Source organism: Aptenodytes forsteri, unplaced genomic scaffold (genome assembly GCF_000699145.1).
Source record: "Aptenodytes forsteri isolate BGI_AS27 unplaced genomic scaffold, ASM69914v1 Scaffold185, whole genome shotgun sequence".
NCBI lineage: Eukaryota > Metazoa > Chordata > Aves > Sphenisciformes > Spheniscidae > Aptenodytes > Aptenodytes forsteri.
In genome coordinates this window covers 1113326-1120452 of record NW_008796214.1, presented here as the reverse complement: position 1 = coordinate 1120452, position 7127 = coordinate 1113326, and positions in this window count along the sequence as shown.

Below are 7127 nucleotides of genomic sequence, written 5' to 3'. Positions count from 1 at the left end.
GGGGGCAGCACCATGCGTTGGGGCTGTGCTGCTGACAGCTCTGCTGACTGTCATGGTGGCTCTTCCCTGCCGTGTCCAGACCATGAGCTGCTCAGAGTTATCTTTCCAGGAGAAAGGGGTGGTCCAGGTCAGGAGAAATCGATTGTCAGGACTCACCGAAGTCCTGTTGCTGATCCCCTGTGTGAGAATTAATTTAACTTGCCACTGAGCATGGACATACCTGCACAGACTTCTAGTTTCTCATTAAATAGTTGTTGCAGTAAACATTAGGAAGATGATGCAAGGTGTCTTAAAAAAACCCCACAATGATATTTATTATTGGTTTGAATGCAACTGGGGACAACTTCTGGCGCTTCACTTGAAGCTTGTATTTCTGATTGCTCTCTAGAAAAGAAATGGTGTTTTTGTTAGGTTTCGTGTCAGTTTTGCATTGTTCTAAGGCCCAGCACAAAGGGGAACCTTGCCTTGGAAGGGAAAAAAGGGTTTCAGATCCGCCAGGTTCAGAGCTGAACTCAGCTCTGCCATCTCCTGGCTGATGAACTCGACCCACAGCCTTGCTTCCAGGTCTGATGAGCAGCAATTTCTGACCCCATTTGTGCAGGGTTAGCCCCGTCCTGTGCCTCATCCAGTGGCAACTGGCTTTGGCTTATTGCTCACCAGCTCTGTCCCCTGTGCCGCTGGTCCCCGGTCACTGCCCGCGTCCCACAGCCCTGGCAAGAGCTGTGCCTGCAGACGCGGATGGGAGCAAGGCATGCGGAGAGGGTCCTGCTAAGCTCCCCAAATACCATGAAAACTTTGTCTTTGGTTCTGTTCTAGGGGTCGGGCCCCCCAAATTTAGGTGCTTGAACTCTTACGGACCTAAGGAATGTATCGGATCTCACCCCAGATCGGGAAGGTTAAATGGGCTCCCACACACAAGCCCCTCTGACTTTACGTGCTCGTAATATTCTAGGTTGCTTTCTGGTCCCTGATGACTTAATTGTATTTTGTATTTGGTTTATAACTTGCAGGCAGTTACCTTTTATTTACTCTTTTGCCAATAAGAGTAAATGGTGCCTGTGTTCTAAAAATAAAAGCCACGCTGTTCAAAAAAAAAATATATATATAGGCACCCCAAAATCCACGTTCCCTGGGTTTGTCTAGGCAGAGGCTGAAGCTTTGCCTGGCCTCCTGCTTCTGAGCTGCGTTTTGTACCTATTCTCATTTGCCCAATTTAACCGCAGTTATTCATTAGCCCGGGGCAGCTGGTTAATGGCAGTGTGAAATCAGACTCTCCCCGCTGTCAGAGGAGGAATGTCTCCAGCTCTGGAGGTGGGATTAGGGTTTGCTGTAGTCCTGCCTGGTAGGAAACCTCCTTCCTGGCAGCTTCCACCACCCCGCTCGGCTGCATTCGTAAAAGTTGCTTCTATTATTTATACCACTGAGCTTGGAGGGTAGTTGCTGTACAGGCTGCTGTAGAGACCCAAGAGGCTTGGGTATTTTAAAAGGGGGAAAAAAAAAAAGGGGGGGGGGTTGTCTAAGAAAGTGCAAGTCTGGCAAGAGATTTGAAAACAAGGCAAATAAAAATAAGCGCTACTCTTGGTAAAGCTGTCTATTAAAATTTCAGTTTACCAACTTTAGTCCTTCATTAGGGCTAATGGACAAAACCATCTCCGTCTTTTTTTTGCCCCCCCTCCCCCTGTTTGGTGCATTTGTAGGCTTTTTTTATTAGATACCCCCATTGCAGTACTAAAACCTGAATTTTCCCTGCGTAGAGCTCCCTTTGTGTTAAGGGTGAGACCGCGGCCCACAGATGTCAGTGGCTAACTTGCCATTGGTCTCAATAAAGCTGGGATTTCACCCAAAACAGCATTCTTTATTCCCTGGATTTTGCAAGCAGGAACTCCTATGTGTGTGTGTATATATATAAAGCTTACTAGCTGCCATCGGTGTATTGAAGCTTAATCTTTATTTTTGAGGCCTTCCAGGACACAAATGAGGTACAGAAATGCATGCACGCAGTTGCTATCAGACTCTTCTGCTGGTTAGGCTCACGTGCTCCGAGTCAGCCCTCCGTCGCCGAGCCTGGCGGGTGCCACAGTGAGAGCAGCTCAGCTTCTGCTCGAGCAGAATAAACAGGGCTGCAGTCACACAGTCTGAGGGCTGGAGTGTTTCTAGATGTTGAGAGTTGAGTGGTGACTTCCACTGGGGGGGGGGGAGATGATCTGATCTGGTTTCTGCTCCATCATCCAGCTAGATTTCTGTTCAACCCGAGAGATATACTCGTATTTACCTTTAGAACCTCATATAGCTGAGTAGGAAAAAAAAAATACATGTTTGTCCATTACCTTTAGAACCTCATATAGCTGAGTAGGAAAAAAAAATACACGTTTGTCCATTGTCCAGGATGGAGCAGATAAGTGGTGCAGTTTGCAAAGCTGGTCCCTGCCTCAGAGATGTGCCCTTTGTTTTTTATCTCGATTTGAACGCTCGGAGGAGCAGGCTGGGACTTGAGGCATGCGGTGTGAGCGTGCCTGCAGGAAATCTGTATCAGAGCTGGGTTATGAAACAAGAGCTGCATCTAGCCTACTGCTTTAACCACAAACCCGTGCTCTCCAATAGACTATTTTTTTTTCCTCGTGTCCACAACCCATTCAAGTGTCTGGAGCGGCTGAACATCTGGTATTAACTGTGCATCCCCGCACTGGGTTTTGGAAAAAGTCAAAACCACTGGAGTAGTCATATCCCAAAGAGATGAGTTTATCCCTCTAACTGACGGTTTTGTTCCAGTTTCTTCTATGTTTCTCACTCTTTTGCTATCTGTCCTCTTCCAGGACCAGCCAAGCAACGTTTTTGAATGACTGGGGCTTTGTGCCGGACAAGGGGTAGGAGAGGATCACTGCTGGAGGTATTATGGAGATCAGGTAAGGTTTTCTCTCTCTTGTCTTTGCTGCTGTTGTCTTTGTACTGCGTTTTAAAAAAAAAAAATAGCTCTGGCTCAGAGCAACGATTGGTTCAGCCCAGCATCCTGTGGCTGATACTGGTCGGTAATAAAAAATCAGGGACTATGCGTAAGAGACGTCAGGTTTCCTCTCCAGCTCCGCACCGCGGGGTAACGGGCAGGAGCTGCTGCTCTCCTGTACCTCGGGCTGACCACGTCAGCCCGCTGTGGTCCAGGAGCGGTGTGAGTTACCGTGGGTGTACGTCCCAGCTGCATACCTCCAGCCTCGGACCACGCGTGCTCCTCAGCTGCTTCTGCTGCGAAGGCTGAGGTCCACGGGGGTTTGCCGGCAGGTGTGATTTGCAGATGGGAGCAGTGCTGCACAAGGCACCGGAACAGCAAAGAGAGGTGTTGGTGTCTGAGCTGGGTCTGTCCTGGTTTGGGGAAAGCGGCACAACACAGGGCAGGTGCCACCAGCATCGAGCGCGCTGACCCTGCGCGGAGCCCGAGATCTACGACAGCTTAAAGGAATAACAGAAAAGCTGGGGTTTTACCACACGGCTAGCAGTGTCCTTTCCATCTGGTGGGAGTTTTTGCATTTTGATGTCTTTCACCCTAGATCCAGAGTGGAAAGTCAAGACATAGTTGTTTGGTGGCACAAGAAGTTCAGAATTGTGTGCGCTATAGGAAAGTCGCCCTGTTTTCTAAACAAAATATTTTAGAGTATTCAAGCCTGAAACATTTGGGCTCAAGTGACGTTTCTAAGTGAAATACTTCATTTTAAAGTATCTTCTCATAAAATAAAGAAAAACATTGCTGAAGTCAGGTTTTTCCCCGCAGAGATGTTGATTTTGATGGAACTGCCTGTTCTGATAAAAAAAAAAAGCTTTTCAGCGGAAAGTGTTTCACTAACGGGATTGTTAGGAAATACCACCCTGCACTTCCGCGGGCACACACAGTTTCAGCTTTAAATAGCACTGTGTTCTGTGCTCAAACACCTTCTTACACAGGCAACGCTGCGCATGCATTGTGTCTGAGCGAGCTGGAAGGGAGCACTGCGTTGAATGGTGGCTTAACAAGACGTATCGGGGCTTGACCTGTGCCTGGTGTCTGTTATACAAATGCGCTTCCATGTCGTCGTGAATATTATTGTGGGGATGCACAAGGGTGACAGGGATCGAATAAGAATTAAAATTTTGCCTTGATTTCTTTTTTTTTATATACCTTGCTTTGAACTAGGCGTCATCCCACCCTCAGTCAGGGTCTCAGATTTAGATGCGGCTGCTCAAGGGCTTCAAAGTAAGAAGGTGGGAAAACAGCTCTGCTAAAACCTGCCTCGGGTTTTCTGCGGGCTTTTATGGGGACGGGATTTCACCCTCTGGTGTGCGGCCGTGCAAGCAGGTCTTCCTAGGCGTAGCTTTTGAGGTGGGAGCTTCATTGCTGCTTTTACCTTCATCATCCCATCTGGAGCTCCCCAAGCCCGGTTTCTTGGCGTCTTCTGCCTGCTGCTTCCTCCCGGCTAGGTTCTGCCAGCAAAGAGCGGAGCATGGGTGAAATGAGGCTGCGTGAGGGTTGCAGCATCGTCCCAGGCGTTTTCTCTCGGGCAGGAGGTGTTGCAGCGTTGAACTCTGTGCGACTCAAATAGATGCCTGCCAGAAGGGACAGATTTTTGCCGGTGGGGTAAGGGGGCTGTATCCCCCCCGTCCCCATTTAATGACCAGGGAGCAGTATGTTGATGTGGTCCTTGCGGCTTTTTTTAATCACGTCCCAGCCCTGCGCGGTGACCCTGGGCGAGCAAGCTGAAAGCTAACGGCAGACACAGGATTGCATTGCTCTACCTGTGATTCCCTTCTCAAAACAAGGACAAATCTTAATACTGATAGACTGGAAGACCTCAGAAAGACATCAGTGAAAAAAAAAAAGCCCTCCCCACGTTAGTGTCCCAGTGCAGATGCTTAAACCTCGGGGGGAGTGGGATGAGATTTATTTTTTTATTTAGAACGGAATGAAAACCATGATCTGGGCAGAAAGTGCAGCTGAGAGAATGAAGAGTGATCTGGGAAGCAAGATTCACCGGTGCCTCTCCTGGAAAACAGTTTTTATTTAACTCGAAAAACATGCCAATAACAGAAAGCATAACTCATCTCATGAAAGTTATGGTTGGCTGTAAAATAGAATACAGAAAATTTTCCTACTCAAGCCGAAATGTTTTTCTTTTAATTCTTTGGTATTCTCTCTGCAGCACTATAAACTCTAATTCATGTCTTGGCCTGGGCTGCAAGATCTAGCTGTGCTTAGCAGAACGGGGTCCACTTCCAAAATTTTCAAGATTTTAAGTCACACGCCTTCCATAGCATTAAAAACCACCACATGTCAGTTGGGTTTTTTGCATTTATGAGACCTATGGCTTAGGAGAAAGGCAAAGAGGAAGACTGGAAGGTAAATAGCTACCTAAATGGGTTTTAACTGCTGCATGTTGTTTTAAATATCCTTTTAAAAAAAACTAATATTGTAAACCGAGATGGGTTCCAAGTTCAGGGGATTGCAGATGTCATTTATTTTCTTTCCAGGTAGTTCTCTTAGACCATATAGTTCCGGCTGTGATTTAACGTCGAGAGGTTAAATGGAACCGTATGTAATTAGCCATTGGGCAACATAACGATGTGGATTTCAAAGCACGTGGAGCCTCCCCCAATTTTTGTTAGGAAATGGCTTCCTGTGAAGGTCCCTTATTTTTTTTTGTAGAGCCACATAGCCCATCAGCCTCCTTTCCCCCCGGACCCCCCCCCGGTCCCCATATGAAAAAGGAGTCTCTGCAGATACTGGGCTTTCCTTGTAGGGCAGGGCTCGCTGCCGGGGGGGACCTGGGGATGGGGAGGCCAGGTCTGCTCGTGGAGCTGGGCGAGGTGCTGCTGCCCTGCCTTCCCGCTCCGTCCCCGCTGCCGCCCCGCCATCTCCCCGTTGGACTTTGCGCTTCGTTGGATGTGTCACCCTCTCGGGCGTTGTTTTCATTCTGAAATAGTGTGAAACAAATGCTTTGGAAACTTCCAAGGAAGAGAATGAAAATAAATAAATCCCAGTTATGTTTTCGTTCTGGTGTCTCGAAACCCACAGTATCATCACAGATTTTTTTGCTTTCTTCAAACCATCACGTATCAGGATATTGCTTCCACTGGAGCATCTACTCCCTTTTGTGAGACGCTTTAATTCCATGAAAACTGTCTGGTTTCCTGAAAATAGGCTCTGACCCACGCTTTCCAGTCCACTCCACATGCAACACTCCACAACGCACGCTCACTGGGTGTATTGAGTATAACTCCCGTGCCCTGGACAAAGAAACACAGAGCACTAATTGTGGCTCGCTCTCTAGCCGGACGGTCGTTGCACGTTACTACCATGCTTGCAAAGTCAAAAGCTGGGACGTTTACTGTACGCGTTAACAGGACTTATTCTGCAGACTCATAATAAATCTTTATAACCACATGTGGCTGAGTTATAAATATCTGCAAAGAGCTGGGGGGGGGGGGGGGGAGCAACCAGCACACAGAAAGGTGTCTTCATGGCTTTAAGGGTTTGATACTATTTTTAAGCATTTGATAGTATTTTTGAGATGGTATACTTTTTTTTTTTCTAGCGGGAATGTTGTATTTTGGAAAGTGAGGGGGAATTAACTCGGCAATCTAGTGAACTGGGAAGACTGACAAACAGCCTGAAGAAATAACAAAAGACAATCCATAAGACTTCAAAACGTAAACTCCTTTAATTCTAGTTATGTGAAGAAACCTCTCTAACCCTTCTAGCCTGAAAGCCAGAAGTTTAAAACCTTGGTGGAGAACAAGTTTGACGGCCCCAGAGCCCTGTCCCTCCCCAGTCTGGGTTTTTCTGCATCCAGCAACAGGTTGCTGCCGCAAGCCCTTGTCCCAGCTTCACCACTGCAAGGGCAGCTTGTTGAGTCTTTAAATGCTTTGCTTATAGGCGGAGGGAGGGGAACCAGCAAAAGCTCGGGGATGCCTAAGCATTTGGAAAAAAATAGAATAAAATAAGGAAATATTGATTTTTTTTTTTAATTTATTTATTTTTTTTTTAAGGGGCTTGCTCTCAGGCTTCCTTCTTCTGGGTTGGGTGACCCTGAGGGTGTTTCGCATTGCGGCTGCGTCGGGGCTGGCAGGGCAGAGGCAGGCGGGGGGCAGGGCGCACCTGGCCTTCG